Genomic DNA, 23,926 nt, shown 5'->3' with positions numbered 1-23,926 from the left:
TTGCAGTACTATGCATGTAGATTATCTTTTTTTTCCAGAGCACGCGGAAAGCGTGCCTTATCTTTATCTTTATAGAAGAAGAAGCAATTCAAATTACAAGATCAAGCCAACTAATGCGAACATAAGTGCTTGTAACACACACACACACACCTCCCCTCCTCCCTCCGCCTACAGCCTACTCTCTCTCTATATCTAAACTCCCTCTTCTCCTTGCTACCTCCCAAAGCTGGAACTCCTCTCTGCTGATGTCACGCTGCACCTGCACATTGCCAAAAACACTAGCATTGCGTTGCTTCCATAGCGTCCAAGCTATGAGAATCACCATCGAGTCAAATAGCTTCCTATCCAGCATCCGCACTCGCTTCCTAGCCTCGGTCCAGCACCTCTCAAGGTTTGAGTTGATTGAAGGCTCGGGGATGTTGAGACTGGCACTTGTCAGGACGTTGAACCAGACCTGCCTCGCATATGAACACTGGACGAAAATATGATCAACATTATCTTCCTCTTGCAGACATGTGAAGCAGGAATCCGGATGCTCCTGAAGCCCATGCCGCGCCCACCTGTCCGAGTTCCAAAGCCGGTATCTGATCGCTAACCAGGCAAAGATCTTACATTTGAGGGGCGCAAAAGATTCCTAGATGGGAGGGCTCATACTCCATCTCGTGCTCCTCTGACAAAGCAACTCGTAAGTACTCTTAGCCGAGTATTCTCCCGACACAGAAACCTTCCAGGAGATACGGTCACGGGTGGTAACATCCCTCTCCACCTTTTCGACCGCCTCCCACAGCCTTATTCATTGCACACAACTCTCAACCGATAGCTCCCCCGCTATGTCTGCAATCCACGCATTCTCATTGATAGCTTCGGATACAATGCGGTTGCTCTTACGCCAAGTCGGGACAAGAGCAACCACCGCATGAGCGATCTCCTCCGCCGTTCTCTCATCAATCCATCGATCGCGCCAAAATAAAACTCTACGGCCATCATGCATACCTGGCAGACCTTGCCATGGCCTGGAAGTGTCCGTTCTTCGCAGCCATTGCCACCGAACACGGAGGGATGCCTGTAGATTATCAAATTGTAAGGTATCATGCACACAGAAAAAATACAACAAAGAACTCTTTGTACATCGAATCTTCTTGCTACATTTCACTGTAATGCTGGTAAATTGTTCAAAATATCAGACAAGCTATGAAGGAACTGTCTCAAAACACTAAATAAGAGGACAAAGGTCTTCAAAATAATTTTGAGACAAAACTCCATCCAATAGTGTTATTGAATTCCCAAACTCTCTAATACATCTAATCAGTTACAGAGCTTTTTCTTCTTGTTAGGGTAGAGCCTAAGGCCTTCTCGGATTTCTTGGATTGATGCAATGGTAGGTTGGCGCCAGCTGATCCACACGCGCCCCTCGCCGCCGGTACCCCATTCGAGTGGCAGCTGCCTTACTAGCTCGTTCTCGCCGACGACGAGGCTATACCGGTACACGCAGTTCCCGAAAACGAAGTAGGCGCGTCCGCCGCGCATGCCCAGCTTGTGTGCGTCCACGGTGAAACTGGCAGGGGACCCAAGGAAGAGGACACGGTCGGCCAAGCTCCATCCGTCCCTCACCGCCCATCGCATGGCGCCGCCTGCTCCTCTCTCTAACGCGTGTACCGTCACCGACAACGCCGACGTGAGGTCGACGCCGGCATGATACCCGACGGGCTCAAGTTTGACGGATACCCCCAGTAGCTCACCCCGGGACTCCAGGACGTACTGGTGTTCATCGTAATACTTTCTTTGCTTGTGCCACACCTTGACTGGAGACCGGCAAGGCCACCAAGGTCGCATGGCGTCAGCATGGGCGGCGCTGGGGGTATTCCCCTGTCTTCCATGGAATACCCATGATTTTGATGGGAAAAAAATTTGATCGTATTTGGCCCAGCCCAACAAGCGAGAAGCCGGGAACCGGGCCATCGCACATTCGCTCGCAACCTTCTCGCAGCGAGCACGCGACGCGGACCTGCCCACGCCACCCCACGACCGCCGCCGGCGATGCATCCCGGAGCGAGCAGGCGATGGCCCCGCGCCGCCGCCGCGCGGCGGCGCCCCGGCCGACCCGCGCCCCTATCCCCTCCTTCCCGTCCGCGCCGCCCCATCCGGCCCGGCGATGCATCCCGGAGCAGCGGGCGACATGGCGGGCGACGGCCCCGCACCTGCCGCGGCGGCGGCGCCCCGGCCCCGAGCCGCGCCCTAGCCCCTCCGCCCTTCCGCGCCGCCCAATCCCCATCCCAGCGCCGAGCAGCGGTACTGGCGTACTGCCCCCAATTTTGTTTGTTGCCCTAGCACTCCTAACCGGCGGAGATTTGCTGGTAACTAGTTTTTACAGGAGTTTTGGCAACGGAATATAAGTGGATCGACAGTCGTACACCTAGAAACTGACCAGCTCTATACTCTTTTAGATCACACTATACCCTGCTACTAGAGACAGATCCATGTGTTTTACAAGAGATGAACTAGCAAGAGATGAACTAGCAAGGCTTCCATGGCAACTAAATATGTATGTTGCTAATTTGCGTAGAGATGAAAGATTTCAAAACTTGAAACATCTGTCTGAGCTATCAGTTATGCTTGTCAAGACAAAGAAGCATGAACAATATCATATTACAAGCTTCTTAAGTTGGTATTGATTCTACCAGTAGCCACTGCTAGTGTTGAAAAGATGTTCTCTTCAATGAGCTATTTGAAATATTGCTATTGTTGTCATGCTAGTGTTGTTTTATTCATATATTGATATTATTGCGGTGTTTGATTCATATACTACATTTAGAGCAAAAAAAAAAATTTTGGGCGGAATACCCAGGCGCCATTTCCTGGCGCCGCCACTGGGCGTCAGCAAACTCCAGAAGTCGCCCACGCATATTAGTACCTTGCCATCGTGATAGGCCGCATGTGAATCTGATCGGGGGGCTATCGGGACCTCCAAGATCCTCTTCATGACTGTCCACGACGTAGCACCGGGGCGTAGGATAGCCGCCGTGAACTTGGGCGTCGACTCCTCGTACGAAAATCTGTGCAGAAACACCGTACCATCGCCGTAAACAATGCCACGAGCATTCTCCATCGGCACCCTGATCTCGTCGTTGTCTGGGAAGCCAGGCAGCCCGGCGATGGATCCGGTGAGAAGGTGGATAAGCCTTGGCTCGGGGCTCGCAGCGAAGAGCCACGCGGCCGTGCCATCGGCGCTAGCCACCCAGTTCCTGTCGCCGTCGCCCGTAGAGCACGGGCCCGGCGGCTCCGGGAGCACGTGGCCTGCCTCCTCGAAGGAGGAGACGTATCCAAAGTCGACGGTGGAGCGCGTGATGCGGCCGCTGCACACAGCGAGGAGCCACGGAGAGAACGCGGGGCGGATCGTCGCCCGGGAGAGCACATCGCGCCACGGCGTGCAGACGGCGTGGAAGCGCGTGAAGTCGGCGGCGTTTTCGTCCAGGCGGCTGGAGATGTCGAGGAGGAGGTCCGGCGAGAGGTTGGCCCACGGCCGTGCGGTTGGCGCGAGCGTCGCTGTGACGCCGGAACCGGCCGGCGTGGTGGTGGACTCCATGGGCTCGAATCAGAAGACCCGAGATCGAGTTGCGTCTGTAGCTCGATCAATCTCCTCCCTCAGAAACCGGGTCAACTCGTACCGAATTCATAGACGCATCAGAAAGTTCAGAACTCTCCCCAGAGCCTTCCTTTTATCCGACAGCGTACCCTACCGACAACGGGCTGGATAAACGTGGACGCTGCAACTTGAAAAGGACATGAACTCTACAATTCTTGATAAGTTTCGTATCTTGCTTATTTAACTGCAACGTATCTTGCTTATTTATAACTGGAACGGACGCAGCTTGGAAACACGCACGTGCAGCCGCCGTCTCAACCCTAGCCGCCTGCAGTTCATCCTCCTCCATAGATCGGTTTCCCCTCCTTCGGTCGGCTTCGCCAGTGTCAGGAGGAGTGGGGAACCCGATCTATGTGTGGAGTTTCTAATAAAAATATTGTTTTTATTAGATTATGTTAGGATTTTGGTACCCGTTTTTTGATGGTTTCCTTCAATGGAGATGGCATCGTTTACAATAAGTGATCTTCGGCCATTTGTTTGGCGACGAGAACTTCTTCCTGACGTCAATGGTGGTGTTGAATGATTATAATTTTCTAGGTATGGGTTTTAAGATCTTGCTTCGCCAGATCGATTTTGGATCTTTTCTCATGGTTGCCGCGAGGAGAATTATCCGTGCAGTTTTTGTCCCGGCTGCTACGTCCTCGACAATGTTGATTCGTACTCTTGGCTCCCCATCAACGTTGATAAGGCTAGTCGGTTGTTATTCCCTGAAATGCTGGTATTGGTACTCCTGCTGATGTTGAATGATTGCGACAATGGATGTGCGTGTGCACGCAACCTTGACATTGCGGCTCAAATTAAAATTATGAGAACCTTCGTCGGTGTTTATAGGTCTATGGTTTGTTTTCTATCTTTGGCTGCATTCAGAAGAGTACAAGATTGTGTTCTGGAAGAAGAAAAATTTTGAAGACGTTGAAAATGTGTTGGTATCTTTTAGACTTTATTTTGTAATCATTGAAGTCAGCTCATGTATCTCTACCATGTACTATTTGTTACTATGAATATATGTGGTATTGATTGTAAAAAAAAAACTGGAATGGACGCGGCTTGCCTGCGCCCTGCTTATGCTACCATAAATCACCATCGCACGGTCTTGTCAAATTTCCTTCCCACGACTGTTTTACTCGCCCTACACCAAAACCGTAACACTCAACGTCTGCAACATCTCAGAAGATCGATTAATTGTAGGCAAAAGAAATCAACTGAACCAGTGCATGAATCCCTACACGAACATTTGTTGCTACTTCTGGTCCGTAAACCCCCGCGACGAACAATCAACAAGAGGAATCAACAATGTTGCTAACTTCAGAATGATTCATCTATCTAGTGTGACGAATCATCAAAGAAGACAGGAGAGTAGCTGATTCCTGAACGATAGGGGAAAGAAAGTTCTGCACGAAGAAATCAAGGTTGGGCTTGGGTGGCGACGGTTGTGGGATTCATGCATAGTGATTTATTCCGAAGGCTTCTAGAACCTTCCATAAATTCACCGGACCACTCCCAAACTTGGAATGTGACTTCCCATATATGAATCTTATTCTCCGTAACTCCTCGTGATGTCCTGGATCCCATCCGAGACTCCAAACAATATCTAAACTCCATTCCATATTTCATATCTACTTACAACAACATCGAACCTTAAGTGTGTCACCCTATGGTTCACGAACTATTCAGACATTATCGATACACTTCTCCGATTAATAACCAATAGCGGGACCTGGAGATTCATAATGGCTCACACATATTCAACGATCACTTCGTGGTCGAAAGAACCATTAACATACGATACTGATTTCCTTTGTCGCTCGATATTTTACTTATCTGAAGTTTGATCGTCAGTATCTCTATATCTAGTTCAACCTCGTTATCGATAAGTACTGTTTACTCGTACTGTGATATGACATCCCTTGTGAGCCAATCACATGCTTGCAAGCTAATTGGATGACATTCCACCGTGAGGGTCTAGAGTATATCTATCCATCATTTGGATGGATAATCGCACTATTGATATCCACGTGCTTCAACATATGCTTTCTGAACACTTAATGCCACCTTTATAACTGCACATTAACGAAGTAGTGTTTGATGTCATCAAAGCATCGATCCGATGTAGGTTATTAACATGATCTCATGGTCGAAGGATTATGTTACTATGTATCTTAAAGCTTGAAGCAAAACAAACTTAGTGACTTCATCATATGCTACGCTTACTATGGGTGCGTGTCCATCACATCACTCACCTAATGATATGATCTTGTTATTAATAACATCCAATGTTCATGATCATGAAACTATCATCATCTATTAATCAACAAGCTAGTTTAACAAGAGGCTTACTAGGGACTCTTTTATTTTTACAAAACACACAAGTATTAATGTTTCCGGTTAATATAATTATAGCATGGGATGCAAACATTTATCATAAACACAAATATATAATAAAAACTATTTTATTATTGCCTCTTAGGCATATCTCCAACACATCTCCGATGAACAAAGTTCCATATGGGTGGAGGAATTTCCTTGTTTTCATAAGTCCAGCCGAGAAGTGCGAGTCCCCGGGTTTCCAAAAAACATGGGACAAAGCTCAAGAGCCGAGCCGACATACTTGTTGTTTAGGATGGTTTGCCAAATCCCATCTTCATGAAGAACCTTGAATAGACATTTTCCAAGTAGGGCTCGCTTCTTGACCTCAAGGTTATGAATACTAAGTCCTCATTGATCTTTAGGAGAACTAACACATTCCAGTTAGCCAGTCGCCATTTCTTTTTCTTACTATCTCCCTGTCAAAAGAATTTTGATCGAAAATAATCCAATCTTTGCAAGACTCATTAGAGTAATCGGAATAAGGAAAACACACATAGAACCACATTACTGAGTATCAAATTAATGAGCACAATCTTCCACCAAGAGATAAATATTTTCCATTGATGTCTACGGGTGCTTCTATTCTTGTAGACAGTGTTGGGCCTCCAAGAGCAGAGGTTTGTAGAACAGCAGCAAGTTTCCCTTAAGTGGATTACCCAAGGTTTATCGAACTCGTGGAGGAAGAGGTCAAAGATATCCCTCTCATGCAACCCCGCAACCACAAAGCAAGAAGTCTCTTGTGTCCCCAACACACCTAATAGGTGCACTAGTTCGGCGAAGAGATAGTGAAATACAGGTGGTATGAATAAGTATGAGCAGTAGTATGGCGCCGGAAAAGTGCTTGTCGGCGTGCGATTGATGGTAGTAATATTGCGGGAAGTAAACATGCAGTAGTAACGCAGCGAGTAGTAACGCAAGTAAAACAATAACAAGCAGATGATAGCAGTATTTAGGAACAAGGCCTAGGGAATAGACTTTCACTAGTGGACACTCTCAACATTGATCACATAACGGAATAGATAAATGCATACTCTACACTCTCTTGTTGGATGATGAACACATTGCGTAGGATTACACGAACCCTCAATGCCGGAGTTAACAAGCTCCACAATTCAATGTTCATATTTAAATAACCTTAGAGTGCATGAAAGATCGAAACGACTAAACCAAGTACTAACATAGCATGCACACTCGTCACCTTCATGCTTATGTAGGAGGAATAATACACATCAATACTATCATAGCAATAGTTAACTTCGCAATCTACAAGAGATCATGATCATAGCATAAACCAAGTACTAACACGAGTGCACACACCGTCACCATTACACCGTGTAGGAGGAATAAAACTACTTTAATAACATCACTAGAGTAGCACATAGATAAATTGTGATACAAAACACATTGCAATCATAAAGAGATATAAATAAGCACTTCACTATACCATTCATAACAAGTGAATAAGTATTCTGTGAAATATAGCCTAAGAGACCCACACGGTGCACACACTCGTCACCTTTACACAAGTGGGACAAGGAGTCTCCGGAGATCACATAAGTAAAACTCACTTGACTAGCATAATGACATCTAGATTACAAGCATCATCATATGAATCTCAATCATGTAAGGCAGCTCATGAGATTATTGTATTGAAGTACATAGGAGAGAGATGAACCACATAGCTACCGGTACAGCCCCGAGCCTCGATGGAGAACTACTCCCTCCTCATGGGAGCAAGCAGCGGTGATGAAGATGGCGGTGGAGATGGCAGCGATGTCGATGGAGAAGCCTTCCGGGGCACTTCCCCATCCGGCAGGGTGCCGGAACGAGACTCCCGTCCCCCGGATCTTGGCTTCGCGATGGCGGCGGCTCGGGAAGGTTTGGCGTACCGTGGCTTCCTCCGTAAGGGTTTTCGATGCGGGGGCTTTATATAGGCGAAAGGGCAGCCTCGGAGGGTCGAAGGGGCGACCACACCATAGGCCGGCGCGGCCGTGGCCCGTGCCGCGCCACCCTATCATCCGGGGCCCACAGGCCCCCTCCGGCGGCTCTCGGGTGTTCCGGATGCTTCCGGGCAAAATAGGAACCCGGGCGTTGATTTCGTCCAATTCCGAGAATATTTCGTTACTAGGATTTCGAAACCAAAAACAGCAGAAAACGAGAACCGGCACTTCGGCATCTTGTTAATAGGTTAGTTCCGTAAAATGCACGAATATGACATAAAGTGTGCATAAAACATGTAGATATCATCAATAAAGTAGCATGGAACATAAGAAATTATCGATACGTCGGAGACGTATCAGCATCCCCAAGCTTAGTTCTGCTCGTCCCGAGCAGGTAAAACGATAACAAAGATAATTTCTGAAGTGACATGCCATCATAACCTTGATCATACTATTATAAGCATATGTAATGAATGCAGCGATCAAAACAATGGTAATGACATGAGTAAACAAATGAATCATAAAGCAAAGCCTTTTCATGAATAGTACTTCAAGACAAGCATCAATAAGTCTTGCATAAGAGTTAACTCATAAAGCAATAAATCAAAATAGAGGTATTGAAGCAACACAAAGGAAGATTAAGTTTCAGCGGTTGCTTTCAACTTATAACATGTATATCTCATGGATATTGTCAATGTAAAGTAATATAACAAGTGCAATATGCAAGTATGTAGGAATCAATGCACAGCTCACACAAGTGTTTGCTTCTTGAGGTGGAGAGAGATAGGTGAACTGACTCAACATAAAAAGTAAAAGAATGGTCCTTCAAAGAGGAAAGCATCGATTGCTATATTTGTGCTAGAGCTTTGGTTTTGAAAACATGAAGAGAGCATAAAAGTAAAATTTTGAGAGGTGTTTGTTGTTGTCAACGAATGGTAGCGGGTAGTCTAACCCCCTTGCCAGACAAACCTTCAAAGAGCGGCTCCCATTTTATTTTATTTTTGGGTGGCACTCCTTCCAACCTTTCTTTCACAAACCATGGCTAACCAAATACTCGGGTGCCTGCCAACAATCTCATACCATGAAGGAGTGCCTTTTTATTTTAGTTTTATTATGATGACACTCCTCCCCACTTTTGCTTTCTCAAGCCATGGCTAACCGAATCCTTCGGGTGCCGTCCAACAATCACATACCATGGAGGAGTGTCTATTTTTGTTAATTAATTTGGGACTGGGAATCCCATTGCCAGCTCTTTTTGCAAAATTATTGGATAAGCGGATGAAGCCACTAGTCCATTGGTGAAAGTTGCCCAACAAGATTGAAAGATAAACACCACATACTTCCTCATGAGCTATTAAACATTGACACAAATAAGAGGTAATAACTTTTGAATTGTTTAAAGGTAGCACTCAAGCAATTTACTTTGGAATGGCGGAGAAATACCATGTAGTAGGTAGGTATGGTGGACACAAATGGCATAGTGGTTGGCTCAAGGATTTGGATGCATGAGAAGTATTCCCTCTCGATACAAGGCTTAGGCTAGCAAGGTTATTTGAAACAAACACAAGGATGAACCGGTGCAGCAAAACTCACATAAAAGACATATTGTAAACATTATAAGACTTTACACCGTCTTCCTTGTTGTTCAAAACTCAATACTAGAAATTATCTAGACCTTAGAGAGACCAATTATGCAAACCAAATTTTAGCATGCTCTATGTATTTCTTCATTAATAGGTGCAAAGTATATGATGCAAGAGCTTAAACATGAGCACAACAATTGCCAAGTATCACATTATCCAAGACATTATAGCAATTACTACATGTAGCATTTTCCAATTCCAACCATATAACAATTTAACGAAGAGGAAACTTCGCCATGAATATTATGAGCTAAGAACACATGTGTTCATACGAACCAACGGAGCGTGTCTCTCTCCCACACAAGAATGAACTTATTCAGAGAACTAAGATAACAAAACAAAAATAAAAGCACACACGGACGCTCCAAGTAAAGTACATAAGATGTGACCGAATAAAAATATAGTTTCAAGAGAAGGAACTCGATACTTTGTCGATGAAGAAGGGGATGCCTTGGGCATCCCCAAGCTTAGATGCTTGAGTCTTCTTGAAATATGCAGGGATGAACCACGGGGGCATCCCCAATCTTAGAGCTTTCACTCCTCTTGATCATAGTATATCATACTCCTCTCTTGACCCTTGAAAACTTCCTTCACACCAAACTTCAAGCAAACTCATTAGAGGGTTAGTGCATAATCAAAAATTCACATGTTCAGAGGTGACACAATCATTCTTAACACTTCGGACATTGCACATAACTTCTGAAAGTTAATGGAACAAAGAAACTCATTCAACTTAACAAAAGCGGCAATGCGAAATAAAAGGCAGAATCTGTCAAAAACGAATGCAGTCCGTAAAGACGAATTTTAAAATGGCACCAGACTTGCTCAAATGGAAAAACTCAAAACTAATGAAAGTTGCGTACATATCTGAGGATCACGCTCGTAAATTGGCAGATTTTTTCAAATTTTCTACAGAGACTTAGGCCCAGATTCGTGACAGACAGCAATGCTGTTTCTGCGCAGCGATCCCAAATATAACATCAACTTTGACATAGAAACTTTACTTGGCACAAAAACATGATAAGGAGAGGTTGCTACAGTAGTAAACAACTTCCAAGACTCAACAAAACAAAAATTGCTGTAGTAAAATAAACACATGGGTTATCTCCCAAGAAGTTCTTTCTTTATAGCCATTAAGATGGGCTCAACAGCTTTAATGATGCACTCGCAAGAAATAAGAGTTGAGGCAAAAGAGAGCATCAAGAGGCAAATTCAAAACACATTTAAGTCTAACATGCTTCCTATGCATAGGAATCTTGTAAATAAACAAGTTCATGAAGAGCAAAGTAACAAGCATAGGAAGATAAAACAAGTGTAGCTTCAAAAATTTCAGCACATAGAGAGGTGTTTTAGTAACATGAAAATTTCTACAACCATATTTTCCTCTCTCATAATAACTTTAGTAGCATCATGAGCAAACTCAACAATATAACTATCACTTAAAGCATTCTTATCATGAGTCTCATGCATAAAATAATTACTACTCCCAACATAGGCATAGTCATTCTTATTAATTGTAGTGGGAGCAAATTCAACAAAGTAGCTATCAAATATAGGAGGTATATTGTAATCATAATCAAATTTATCCTCCATAACAGGTGGTAACAAAAGACTACTATCATTATAATCATCATAAATGGGAGGCAAAGTATCATCAAAGTAAATTTTCTCCTCAATGCTTGGGGGACTAAAAATATCATGCTCATCAAAGCCAGCTTCCCCAAGCTTAGAATTTTCCATAGCATTAGCAACAATAGTGTTCAAAGCATTCATATTAATATGTTCCATGGGTTTTTTAATTTTCGCATCAAACCATCCATGTCTTAAATCAGGAAATAGAATAAAAAGGTCATTGTTGTCCATTATGCCTAACTAGTGTAAACAAGAAACCAAATGTTGCAATTGCAGAGTCTAAAGGAAATAGCTTCGAGCACACACACAATGGCGCCAGAAAAGTACTGTTACCTGGAACCGGAGTATGAGTGCCTTTTACCTTTCCTCCCCGGCAACGGCGCCGGAAAAGTGCTTGATGTCTACGGGTGCTTCTATTCTTGTAGACAGTGTTGGGCCTCCAAGAGCGAGAGGTTTGTAGAACAGCAACAAGTTTCCCTTAAGTGGATTACCCAAGGTTTATCGAACTCAGGGAGGAAGAGGTCAAAGATATCCCTCTCATGCAACCCTGCAACCACAAAGCAAGAAGTCTCTTGTGTCCCCAACACACCTAATAGGTGCACTAGTTCGGCGAAGAGATAGTGAAATACAGGTGGTATGAATAAGTATGAGAAGTAGTATGGCGCCAGAAAAGTGCTTGCTGGCGTGCAGTTGATGGTAGTAATATTGCGGGAAGTAAACATGCAGTAGTAACGCTAGACAGTAGTAACGCATAGAAACAAGTAACAAGCAGATGATAGCAGTATTTAGGAACAAGGCCTAGGGAATAGACTTTCACTAGTGGACACTCTCAACATTGATCACATAACAGAATAGATAAATGCATACTCTACACTCTCTCGTTGGATGATGAACACATTGCGTAGGATTACACGAACCCTCAATGCCGGAGTTAACAAGCTCCACAATTCAATGTTCATATTTAAATAACCTTAGAGTGCATGAAAGATCGAAACGACTAAACCAAGTACTAACATAGCATGCACACTTGTCACCTTCATGCTTATGTAGGAGGAATAATACACATCAATACTATCATAGCAATAGTTAACTTCGCAATCTACAAGAGATCATGATCATAGCATAAACCAAGTACTAACACGAGTGCACACACTTGTCACCATTACACCGTGTAGGAGGAATAAAACTACTTTAATAACATCACTAGAGTAGCACATAGATAAATTGTGATACAAAACACATTGCAATCATAAAGAGATATAAATAAGCACTTCACTATACCATTCATAACAGTGAATAAGTATTCTGTGAAATATAGCCTAAGAGACCCACACGGTGCACACACTGTCACCTTTACACACGTGGGACAAGGAGTCTCCGGAGATCACATAAGTAAAACTCACTTGACTAGCATAATGACATCTAGATTACAAGCATCATCATATGAATCTCAATCATGTAAGGCAGCTCATGAGATTATTGTATTGAAGTACACAGGAGAGAGATGAACCACATAGCTACCGGTACAGCCCCGAGCCTCGATGGAGAACTACTCCCTCCTCATGGGAGCAGCAGCGGTGATGAAGATGGCGGTGGAGATGGCAGCGGTGTCGATGGAGAAGCCTTCCGGGGCACTTCCCCGTCCGGCAGGGTGCCGGAACAGAGACTCCTGTCCCCCAGATCTTGGCTTCGCGATGGCGGCGGCTCTGGAAGGTTTCGCGTACCGTGGCTTCCTCCGTAAGGGTTTTCGATGCAGGGGCTTTATATAGGCGAAAGGGCAGCCTCGGAGGGTCGAAGGGGCGACCACACCATAGGCTGGCGCGGCCGGGAGCCCGAGCCGCGCCACCCTATCATCTGGGCCCACAGGGCCCCCTCTCGGTGGCTCTCGGGTGTTCCGGATGCTTCCGGGCAAAATAGGAACCCGGGCGTTGATTTCGTCCAATTCCGAGAATATTTCGTTACTAGGATTTACGAAACCAAAAACAGCGAAAACAGGAACCGGCACTTCGGCATCTTGTTAATAGGTTAGTTCCAGAAAATGCACGAATATGACATAAAGTGTGCATAAAACATGTAGATATCATCAATAAAGTAGCATGGAACATAAGAAATTATCGATACGTCGGAGACGTATCATCCATTCCGAAAGTCTTTCTTGAAAGTGCTTCTATCTAACATTTGTTAGACTCCAAAAGTGAATTGGGCTGTCTAAATAACTGATAGGAAACTGGCCTAGCCCATAGCCAAATAATTTAGCATACATGGCAGCATCGACTTGGGCATCACTGAAGCAAAACAATTCACTTTTATGGAAGCTAATTTTAATACCCAAAAGTTTCTCGAAAGTTGATAAGATCAACTTAAGATTTCTTACTTTCTCTAGGTCATGTTTCATAAATAGGATCATATCATCGACATACTGAAGGATAGATAGCCCACCATCAATAAGGTGTGGAACTACACCTTCAATTTGGCCATCAACTTTCACATGATCAAGGATTACGACCAACATATCCGTCCAGGCGGCTGGAGATGTCGAGGAGGAGGTCCGGCGATAGGTTGGCCCAAGGCCGTGCGGTTGGCGCGAGCGTCGCTGTGACGCCGGAACCGGCAGGCGCGGTGGTGGACTCCATGGTCTCGAATCAGAAGAGCCGAGATCGAGTTGCGTATGTAGCTCGATCAATCTCCTCCCTCAGAAACCGGGTCAACTCGTACCGAATTCATAGACGCGTCAGAAGTTCAGAACTCTCCCCAGAGCCTGTTAGGGTGCTGCTGGCACAAAGCGAGCTGCTGCGGCCTGTTTGGCCTCTTGTAGGTACTGCTGAAGTTACTCACAAAGGCTTCCTCAAAGCCCAGCCAACTATTGATGCTTCCCTTTGGCAAATTGTTAAGCCAAATTCGTGCAGGTCCCACCAAGAAGGATGGTATGATTCTCACGGCCCAGCGCCGGTTTCCTCCACCGTTAGTTGTTCCTCCACCACGAGCGACGTAAACAGCTGTGACATAATCTGCCAGCCAATCTTCCGGCTTCGTCGTGCCATCATATGTTTTTGTATCCCGGGGCAATTGGAAATTGCGCACCGGTGGCTCTTCTCTCATGATCCGCGGGCCAAAGCATTGTGGACCAGGCGGACCCTCAGCTTCAATCATCTCAGAAAGATACACTCTGTCCAGCCTGTGCCTCGCGTCCTGGCCTGGCAAGCATCTTTCTCCCACGCGTTCCCCCAAAGGGTTCCGGTAGGCTCCGGTTCGTTCCCCTCCGGAATCTGCTTCATCATGTCTTACCGGTACCGCGGCTCTTGCCTGCCGGTACCTTGGTGGCGGCATTTCCTCAACATATGCTGCTCTAGGCGCTCGATAATTTTGCCCGGTTTCACCTCTATCGGCATAAGCGTTCCCAGCGTAACCATCTCCGGCATAGTCATCTCCGGCATAGCCGTGACCTGCCCCTTGATTTTTTCTGCCGGCCTCGTAGTGCCCGGCTTGTTGTTTTCCGGCAAGAACCGGATCATACACGGTCATCTGCCGCACATTTCCTTCTTTTTCTTTTCTCCTGTCCGGATGGGGGGACGATGCCTGCCCATGGGACTTGCTTCCGGCATTTTTAGTCGACCGGATCGATTTTGACGCTACAGCTGCTTTGTTGATTCTAGCAAGCTCAGCGTTTTGTGCCTCTATCATCTCAAGCAACTCTCTAACTCTATCCTGTTGTTTTGCTAGAGCATCTCCGGATAGCGACTCACACAACTGCACATCGGCCTTAGCAGCTTTGATTGTTTTATCGGGACTACTATACTTAGGCTTTTCCACTACACTCAGAGATACTGACGCACTCTTTCCGGCAAGTACTTCGTTGCGCAAATCCTGGTCTAAGTTACGTGCCTTAAGCCGGTGCTCTGCCGCTCTAACCGGTTGCGTGCTAACATAAGCAAAGCCATGAGCAGCGTTGTACTCACGTAGGGTTAGGTTCATCTTGCGCTGCGCCTTGAGGGTCGCGCCTCCGGAGAGTAGCTTCTGTCGCTGCTCCTCCAGCTCCGCTTGGGTCGCCGCCGCATCGGCGTTGTGCGCGATGGGCGTGGCCAGCACATTCATGGCCGCCTGCAGCGGTGTTGCCTCTGGTTCCGCTGTAGATGTTCCCGCGGCGCCCTCGCCGTGCTCAAGCGGTGGTTTGGCCGGGCGCGTCAACGCCGTGCGCCCTGCGCCCTCTTCAACAGCTTCCTTGCCAGCGCCTGCCGCGCCTGCCATCATCACCTCCACGCTGTCGGCGGCGCGGCCTGCACACAACCATCTTGGCGGGTCCGGCGCCACCAGCACCGGCGAGGGGCACTGGCGCACAGGGACGGTGCCGAGGTAGACACGGTGGCTGCCGAACTCGATGATGCGGCCGTTCTTGGGGAACTTACCGCCGTTGGCGAAGCAGCCTGCGTTATCGTTGATGAGTCCATCGAGTAGATGCGCTGCACGAGCGCAGACACCACCCGCTCGCCGGAGACGTTGAGGAGGCCCGCCCGAATATGAACTCCAGCAAGCGCCGCTGCTGGCCCCACGGTGGGCGCCAACTATCGTCGTGGTGAACAGACAGATGCCATAGGATGGCTTAAGTTGAGGCTGAATGGACGCTAGAGGATTCAGGGGAGGGTTTGGTTAACAGATGGATGGATCTCGGAAGGAATCCGAAGTCTTTATTAATGAACTTGGCCTTGGCCAGAGGTTGAAGATGAACAGTACAAGCTACAAGAACTAGGGTTTCTCTACTGATCGCCTACTGCTTGTCCTCTGTGTTCGTTTTTTCCGCGCAAGGGAGTGCCCCCTCTCCTTATATAGGGGAGAGGGTGGCTTACAAGGGAAGGAACCCTAATGGTATCTTTGACTAGACAAACTACTTTACAAAGCTTCTTTGGCCTCAGATGACACCGGTATGTCTTTAATCGGGGAGCTGTGACGTCCTCCGGATGCTTTAACGTCATCTTCTACTTTGTCGTCAGGGCTTCGTTTAAAGCTACTTTGCTTAGCTCATGTTTGTCCTCTAGCGTTGGAGAGAATCTTTGACCAAAGTGCCGACAGGCTACAGTGGAAATTATACCGGTACTCCTGTACCTCTCTGGTTCCCTAAGTTCCGGTATACCCCTCCTGGGATACCGGTAGGTTCGAACTTGGATCTTGCCAAACTCACCAAAATCATCCAGATTGATCTACAATCTGGTATCTTTAAGATAAAAACATGGCTACTTTGCCATGCCTTTGGCCTACCGGGGGCCATCCCCCCGACACGAGACTCCAAACAATATCTGAACTCCATTCCATATTTCATATCTACTTAAAATAACATCAAACCTTAAGTGTGTCACCCTATGGTTCGCGAACTATGCATACATGATCGAGTCAAACTTCTTCGATCAATAACCAATAGCGGGACCTGGAGATTCATAATGGCTCACACATATTCAACGATGACTTCGTAATCGAAAGAACCATTAACATACGATACCGATTTCCTTGGTCGCGCGATATTTTACTTATCCGAAGTTTGATCGTCAGTATCTCTATACCTAGTTGAACCTCGTTACCGATAAGTACTTTTTACTCGTACCGTGATATAACATCCCTTGTGAGCCAGTCACATGCTTGCAAGCTAATTGGATGACATTCCACCGTGAGGGTCCAAAGTATATATATCTATCCATTATTTGGATGGACAAATCACACTATTGATCCAAGTGCTTCAACATATACTTTCCGAACACTTAATGCCACATTTATAACTACACATTAACGAAGTAGTGTTTGATGTCATCAAAGCATCCATCCGGTGTAGGTGATTAACATGATCTCATGGTCGAAGGATTATGTTACTATGTATCTTAAAGCTTGAAGCAAAACAAACGTAATGACTTGATCATATGCTACACGTACTATAGGTGTGTGTCCATCACATCACTCACCTAATGATATGATCTTGTTATTAATAACATCCAATGTTCATGATCATGAAACTATCATCATATATTAATCAACAAGCTAGTTTAACAAGAGACTTACTAGGGACTCTTTTATGTTTACAAAACACACAAGTATTAATGTTTCTGGTTAATATAATTATACCTTGGGATGCAGATATTTATCATAAACACAAAGATATAATAATAACTATTTTATTATTACCTCTTGGGCATATCTCCAACACATCTCCAATGAACAAAGTTCCATATGGGTGGAAGAATTTCCTTGTTTCCATAAGGCCAGCCGAGAAGTACGAGTCCCCGGGTTTCCAAAAAAGATGGGACAAAGCTCAAGAGCCGAGCGGACATACTTGCTGTTTAGGATGGTTTGCCAAATCCCATCTTCATGAAGAACCTTGAATAGACATTTTCCAAGTAGGGCTTGCTTCTTGACCTCAAGGTTATGAATACCAAGTCCTCATTGATCTTTAGGAGAGCTAACATATTCCAGTTAGCCAGTCGCCATTTCTTTTTCTTACTATCTTCCTATCAAAATAAATTTTGATCGAAAATAATCCAATCTTTGCAAGACTCATTAGAGTAATCGGAATAAGGAAATCACACATAGAACCATATTACTGAGTATCAAATTAATGAGCACAATCTTCCACCTAGAGATAAATATTTTCCATTCCGAAAGTATTTCTTGAAAGTGCTTCCATCTAACATTTGTTAGACTCCAAAAGTGAATTGGGTTGTCTAAATAACTGATAGGAAACTGGCCTAGCCCATAGCCAAATAATTTAGCATACATGGCAACATCGACTTGGGCATCACTGAAGCAAAATAATTCACTTTTATGGAAGCTAATTTTAATACCCGAAAGTTTCTCGAAAGTTGATAAGATCACCTTAAGATTTCTTGCTTTCTCTAGGTCATGTTCCATAAATAGGATCATATCGTCGACATATTGAAGGATAGATAGTCCACCATCAATAAGGTGTGAAACTACACCTTCAATTTGGCCATCAACTTTCACACGATCAAGGATTACGACCAACACATCCGCCATTATATTGAAAAACATGAGTGATAATGAGTCACACTGCCTTAATCTTTTCGTTTGGAAGTATCCGCTAACGTTGTCATTGACTTTGATGTTAACACTTCCTCTAAAAAAATTATGAATAAAGAGCATGCCACTAATCAGAAAAACATTTCATTCTAAGTGTTTGTTGAAAGAAAGACCCTTTAACTTTATCATAAGATTTTTCCAGAGTCAATCTTTAAAATGATTACATTCTATATTTTTTTCTATGCAACGCATGAACCCTTTCATGTAGGGTTACTACCCTATGAAGGATATTTCTCCTTTGCATGAATGCGATGTCGAGATGGGCACACAACATTATCAACCACTAAATTAAGCCTAACAGTTGCGGTTTTGTGAATATTTTGAAGGTAATGTGAGGAAGACAAATAGACCGCTATGCTTAGATCCTTTTTGTTTCCTTAATGTTTGGTAGCTAAATTATCTCATTGAAGTTTAGGAAAAAATAATTCAGGCTATCCATACAATGAATAGCACTGAACAGTTCCATCATGTCCATCTTGATTATCTCCGAGAAGTTCTGATAAAACTTTGCCGGGAAACCATATGGACCTCGAGCCTTGTTGTGTTCCATTTGGAAAACATCATTTCTTCTCTCATCCTTTGTATAAGGAGCATTGAAGTAGGCATCCTCCTCATCGGAAACTCTGAGGATTGTCATCTATTTGGGACTCATCCATTGAGAAGTTACCTTCTTCTAGTTTCCCAAAACAATTTTTATAGTAATTAGTAATGTAAGATTTGAGTTGCCCATGCCCTTCGATCGTACCATCATCATGAATCAGAGAATGAATAAGTTTATTCCAATATCTGCCATTTGCGACAATGGGAAAGTATCTTGTATTCGAGGTTTCTTCCAAAATAAATTGAACCTCCGATCACTCATACCATTTAACGTCATAATCACGAAGGAGACTAGCTATTTGCGCATTGTATTGACTTTTGAGTTGAATCTCTTGCGTAGATAATGGTGTCACTTCAACGAACGCCTCCAACTCATCAATCAAATATGATAAATGAAACTACTCATTTCTTTAACTGACCTGATAAATGTTGGGCCCATCCACCAAGGTATTTACGAGTAGGACGCAATTTATTATTCCACATTTGAATGGGATTGGTTTCAGCTAGAGGTCTCTCTTGTACCGTTTTAACTAAATACGAAAAAAACTTCGAGATCTAACCATCCAAGTTGAAATTTCAGTTGGCGTTTACAATGTGGTCTATGTGTAATCTCGCCTACCCATTTCTGAACTAGCCATAAAATCTAAATTATGGTCCTAATACAATCAGCCAATATGTAAATGTTTAGAAAAGTCACGAAGACCTCTATTATTCATAAACATACTATTTGCTGGAATTGTTTTGTAGATTTTGATAGAGGATGATTTGAACTCGTGTGTGGGGAGAGGGTCCAGTTGTGGGAGAAAAAGATCTTTGAAAGGTGGCAAGCGGAAGGATCAAAGTGACATGGGAAGCAAGGAAAGTGGGAGTTGCATGGACCCAAAGACGAAATCTTTATTTGATCAAGCCCGTAAGTAAATCTTAGGTATATAATATTGTCTTCCATATATCAAAACGTCTTCAAAAAGATTGACATCCATGCATGTGTGATGTGTTTTATGATGGCTGGACATGGTGGCCGAGCTTGATTTTATTGGCCGACCCCGACCTTCTATTGGTGACCGATGCTCTGATTTTATGGTTGTACATTTATATGTTTTTTATTTGTTAATGTTATGCTCAAAAGAATAAGTGGCTAAATTTAGAAAAACAGAAAACATGCTAGAAAATGGGCCAAAATAAAGATGGCAGGCTGGTTTGATGTGCCGTTTGGGGCACACTGTTAGAGAGCGCTACAAAAATAAATAGTACATAACAAAGATCATATATGAGGAGAGATGCAACGGACCGTGCTCTCGTAAATTGAGCTAGCCCAAAGTTGCCAACAGTGACATTGATGTAGTCCACTAGCCTCATCTAGTCGCAAGGAAATGTATTATCCACTAACCGTTTCCACGATCAAATGTCGCACGTGCAACGCCTCCATGGTATCTACACATACTAATCAACAACACCACATCAAAGCGTGATAAAACAAATTGTCGAAACGGGAGCATGTCGGTGAAAATCTGGCAGCGCTTTCGCGACCCCCGGCTAGATTAGATATAGATGGTGGTAGAGATCCAGCAGCATTTCCGCTTCGGGAGAAGAAGCAACGTCCACGATGTGCTCCCAGTAGGCGGTAGCATGTATGTTTCCAACAAGAAAAAGGTATACCTCTCCTTCTATTTATAAAAAGATGTCTTAGATTTGTCATCTAAGTTTTAATAAAACTAAAACATATTTTTATGGACGGAGGTACTATATGGGTTGATGGGCAAGAATCGGGTTCATCTGAGACAACTAAAAATTGGCCTCTTTTGTGTGCAAGTATGACAAAAATAACAGCACGCACACGTCACACACACGTGTTTCAAACACAATCCTTAAAATGGATGCAATATTGGTCATTCGAATCAAACTAACAACACATTTCTTCCTTCTAATTTAACCCTTTAACGCGGTCTTGAGGAACGAGCTCCTGGTGATGGGCTTGTCCTGCAGCCGGATGAGGTTGTACGCCCACGTGCCCGCCACCGTCCCGCACACAGGGCCGACGACGTACACCCACAGGCCGCCGTAGCGACCTGCGACGATCGCTGGCCCGAGGCTCCTCGCCGGGTTCATCGACGCCCCCGTGATTGGCCTGCAACCAAACGCATCAGGTCAGTGGTGAGAGGTTGAGAGCAGATATACAATTTTAGTTTCGTAGCGATGATTTCAGGCGGCCGGAGATGGCCAGATGGGCCTTGTACCCGGCAAAGAGCACGTTCGAGCACGACGGTGGCACCGACAGCGAGACCGGCTAATTCGCCAATCTGCGAGACAAAACATCATTTTGATATGTCGGACATCAGCAATCTCGAAGAGTATGGAGACATTCAGCCTCGGCAGAGCTGCGTGGAGCAAATGGCTTTACCGCTCTGTCGTCTGTGGCCACTCCGGAGACGACGAACATGAGGTAGAAGGAGATGATGAACTCAAGCGCCACTGCCTGCGTGTACGAACCCGAAGGCGCTGTTCCGAAGAAGTGCTCCTGCCCGCCGCCGAACGTCAGGCGCAGCGTCAGGCTTGCCAGCGTGGATCCCAGCACCTGAGCAAGGACATAGGACGGCACCTGCAAGCATCGACAATTCGACATCGTGAGTTTGTCACATCGACATCGTCAGTAGCATTTTCCGGACAGTCTAAAAACATCACGTTCATTCCACTGAATATCAGTAACATCACGTTCATTCCACTGAACATCGACCCCTGTCTGCAAGCACCTGCTTCCATGGAAAGCGCCGGCAGGTGGCGAAGGCGACGGTGACGGCGGGGTTGAAGTGCGCACCAGAGACGTGGCCGACGGAGTACACCATCACCATGACGACAAGCCCCCACACGATGCAGATCCCAGGGAACGTCACCGTGCCGCCGGTCCTCTGGTTCACCACCACGGAGCCGCACCCGGCGAAGATCATGAAGTATGTTCCCAAAATCTCTGCAAGAATCTGTACCAAATTTCTCAAAAATCTGCGACTATCTATGCAAATTCTGCTTCATCTCCGTTGCACAAAACAACTTTTTTCTACAGCAGGCACGCATGTATGTATACCTTCTGCATGAACTTGAAGGAGATGATGTCGCTGCCGTTGCATCTGCCGCTGTCATTAGAATTGCCCCCATCCTCTGAATTGTCGCCGTTGGCCTCCTCCCCGTCTCTACCTTCTTCCATGGCTCCGGTTCCTTTTCGGTCCTCTCGATCTCTTATGTCAGTGGCACACTGTCCTCTCCGTTTTGTACAATGGCATCCTACTTCTTCCTGCTCTATTATTCCATACAGTCGGCATCGATCAAGTGTATAGTATAAAAAACATGTATTCTTCCTTGGACTGGCCACCTACTCTGCATGAGTGATGCAGCTACTGAAGTAGGCGCGCGTGTGCAAAAGAACGCAGCCAACTCAACTACCAAGGCTTAAACATGCATAATACAGTACTAGTAGTTTTTGAGGAATGTACGGCCGCCTCGGTTGCGCACGACTCCATGGAGTAGTCGAAGAGAGTGCATCGGTCGCGACTAGTCAAATACGTAGTATATGCGCGGCGTGGGGTGCCTCGGTCGCCGGGTCCTACTAATGGCTGCCTCAACCAACACAATCTCAACCAACCGTCGCCTCCCGATGAAAATGAAACACACCACACGGCACACGCATGACTGTCTCACTCCTCAGTCCTGACGCATTCATCTCCCACCCACCGCCGCCGCCGCCCACTCTCCCTCTCTCTCTCCCCAAAACCTCCACCCACCGCCGCCACACCATGGACGCCGACGAGGTGCGCCGGTGCTGGAGCAGACTGCGCCGGCTCAATCCAGCCGCACACGGACGGACGAGCCCACGCCAGCGGGGAGGCGCCAGCGGCACTCGCGATTCAGCCCAACCAAGGCCGCCCAGGGACAGCTCGACGGTGGAAGCGAAGCGGGTGACCGCCGTGCAACTCGTCCTGACCCGCGTTTGTGCCCTCTTGCTAGCCCCCGCAGCTGGAGGCGAGGCGAGGAGGGAGGGCGAGATCCGGCGGGTGCTACCGGCTCTGGAAGATCTGGCTGCTGTGCGGGTGTCGCGGGAGTAGCCGGCGGCGGCGGCGCTGTTGCAGCTGCAGCTCCTTACCCTCGTCTCCGGCGTCCACCTCGCCCGCGTGAGTCGCTCAATCGCTCTCCCCTGTACAACCTTGCAGTTCCCCCAATTCCTAACGCACTCTTCACCCCCCTTCTCTCCCAGAACCAAGCACACAGAGAGATGGCGGAGGAGGGCGAGAGGTGGGTGCCACTGGAGACAGCTAGAGCCGCCGTCCGCGGGATCCCCCTTCCGCCCACTGCAAGGTCAAGCTCCTCCGCTACCACATCTCATGCGCCGGTCTGTCAATTCCATTCTCCCGTCGCTTGGATGGTGATGGCGATTGGGCTATCAGACATTCTACACCGGTGTGGTCTATTCTCTCACTTCTCTGCACCGGTCACAGAGAAACCCACATGCAGTTCTTCTTGGATGCCATGGGTGCAGTGGTAGCGGAGGAGTGGATGGGTCGGACAAGTTCTCGGAGCACTTGCAGGTCAGCCTGTATTTCCTTCCCATTTTCAGTTTACTTGTGGGCCTTTCCTGTATTTCTAAGCCTATGTTCTTCATATAAACTGCTGCTTGTTGCTACATCTCTGTCTGTCTTCATATAAACTGGTGCGTTTCGGTTCAAATATAATCAGCCTATTATCTGGGGTTGATTTCGCTACTCCGCCGTCGGCCACAGGTTGCTCATCTGTTTCTACCTTTTCTTCAGGTAACCACTGCTCTCGGACACTGCCTGTCCCGGACATTGCTGCAGGCCTCGACCACCACGACGACCAACAGTCGCCGCCGGCCACAGCAACGCCTCGATCTCGAACCATCTCATGTCGCCCCTTGACTCGCCAAGAAAGAAGCACCGTGCACCAATCACTGTCTCGCTAGGTCGGCACCCACGCAGACTCGTCCCCACGAATCTGGATCCCCTTTCTCCCTCCCGCCGCCAGCT

The 23,926-nt window shown here is 46.2% G+C and overlaps 1 pseudogene; it reads right to left on the bottom strand.

Moving 5' to 3' along the window:
- Positions 1-5,644: 5,644 nt before the first annotated feature.
- Positions 5,645-22,095, bottom strand: LOC124664001 (annotated as a pseudogene).
- Between the last annotated feature and the right edge of the window lie 1,831 nt (positions 22,096-23,926).

This window comes from Lolium rigidum, chromosome 6 (assembly GCF_022539505.1).
Source record: "Lolium rigidum isolate FL_2022 chromosome 6, APGP_CSIRO_Lrig_0.1, whole genome shotgun sequence".
Lineage (NCBI taxonomy): Eukaryota > Viridiplantae > Streptophyta > Magnoliopsida > Poales > Poaceae > Lolium > Lolium rigidum.
Note: the sequence above shows the minus strand (reverse complement) of the source record. Positions and strands in the feature narration are given on the sequence as shown.